Below are 2,036 nucleotides of genomic sequence, written 5' to 3' on the forward strand. Positions count from 1 at the left end.
TTTTTTTTATTAATTATGATCTTCATTTCAGTTATGAAGTAGTGAAAGATGGAAACTGGGACAGTATTGAACCCCATCACAGTGAAAAAAAAACTTCACAATGCGCATTGATCGAGGTACCGCTCGTTCCATTGTCAATGATGGAGTGAATGAAAACCTCCCGTTGTCTGCACCGCTTTTCATTGGTGGTCTCCCCAAGGAGGCAGCTGAATCAGCAAATAAACGATGGCATCTTCGTGACACAGGGGGTTTCAGCGGGAAGTTGTATTACCTGATATTGATGATGGTTCAGGTCATGAAAATAAAATCAAAAGATATGCATGAAAAAATAACAATTAAGAGGTAATGCGTAATAGTTTTTTAGAATAAAATTCAATGCTTTTTCAGGTGCATGGAACGGCTTTATGTGAATGGCCGACTGACTGATCTTGGATCTGGCCAGCAACATAAGGTATCTCCCGGTTGTGGTGGTGAGGAAAAATGTCAGAGATCAAGGTCTCAATGGGCTTGGAGTGGTCCAAGTAGATGTTGAGAAATACACCCTTGCAGGTGCAAAACACCAGTGGCCGCCGCCGCAACAATGTTGTCAATAATGAAGTACAGGTAAGTGTGGGAGACGATGGGAACTAGCCACAGATAGTTTAAAATTTTACTAAATGTGTGATTATACCATAAGTATAGGTGTTTGGAACAATGTACAAAAAGACTTTTGGAGAGAGTAATGTGTTACGCACCACCTGCAATAATTTTGTTTTTACAGTTGTTCATTTTAACGTTTCAAGTCATCACCAGCATTTTAAGAACTCAGAAAGAAACAGAGGACATAGCCATGGCAGAGCTTGTGGAACACAGTGCCGCCGTGGACGATGCAAGCCAAAACGTAATTTTCAGATGGCCAGATTATTACTGTCGTTGTCGCACTGATGGTCTGGCAGGTTTTATGATCAAGGTAAAGCACTTTGGTAAATGTTATTTTGATTGATTGTTTATAGTTTGTTAACTACAAAGAGTAATATTAGAATTTTCCTTTTTTTCAATAATTTTATATTTTTATTGCAAAATGCTCCCCTTTTGTCATAACAAATTTTAATGGACATTTTTCAGCTCAAATGTCGCAGGAACAGTTACAGAGTATTATGTAGAAAATTTGCCGTTCAGAAACCCATTTAAAAGCTATATGCAGTTGGAACATTGGCACTCACTGCTGCAAACCACCAAAGACAAGCAAAGCAAGTTCGACTATTGTAATGATGGAACATCATATTTCAAGGAGATTGAAATCATCAGAAATGTCGTTGCCCAGCGGTGTTACTAAAGAAGAATCAAAGTGAAAGTTTGAAAGACACTACTAAAAGAGCATTAAGTGCTATAATGTGGCTTTTTTGATTCAGTCTAGTGAAAATAAGCTTGAGGGAGGGAAACATGTTCACATACTGTTGAGAAAAATTAAAAAGGTGTCTGCATCAACCATGAAGGACAGTAGATTAAGGTCTTTCAGATATGTAACTGGAGCTATGACTGAACCCAGGGTTGAAATTATATAATCAATTATTGTAAGATTCTATTAGAATACTGTTTAAGGAACAATTACCTCCTACAGTCCTGTACCCATGACCAAACGTGATTTGCATTTCTTTGCCAATTTCACAATGATTTAGACCTAGACAGTTTGGTAATTTGCAGAGATATAAAACTATAATGTTCAGATTGATTGGGTTTTCAACAGGTATCCCTAAGATAGTATATAACTTTGTCTTAAGTGTTCAGTTTTAGAACAGGCTGTTACTATATTGTGTTTTGATTGCCAAAGGAATGGCAGAAAGACGAGAGGCAGCCAAGTAGAATCATTCTGTATACACAGAATGGACACCTTCAGAGAGTTTTGTTTTAAAAAATGAGCAGCGAGGGAGGACAGTAATATTCATTGAAAGAGACTAAATAATGCTGTTTGACTTGTAATATTCAGCTTTATCCAGAGAGGTTCACCTTTGCCATTTTATAAATAAAAAGTCATGGAATAGAGGGGCCGTTTCAGA

At 37.4% G+C, this 2,036-nt stretch overlaps 1 pseudogene; it reads left to right on the forward strand.

The window, feature by feature from the left end:
• LOC119587455 overlaps nt 1-1,741 on the forward strand; it is an 11,135-nt pseudogene extending 9,394 nt beyond the window's left edge.
• The last annotated feature ends 295 nt before the right edge of the window (nt 1,742-2,036 follow it).

This window comes from Penaeus monodon, chromosome 22 (assembly GCF_015228065.2).
Source record: "Penaeus monodon isolate SGIC_2016 chromosome 22, NSTDA_Pmon_1, whole genome shotgun sequence".
NCBI classification, from domain to species: Eukaryota; Metazoa; Arthropoda; class Malacostraca; order Decapoda; family Penaeidae; genus Penaeus; species Penaeus monodon.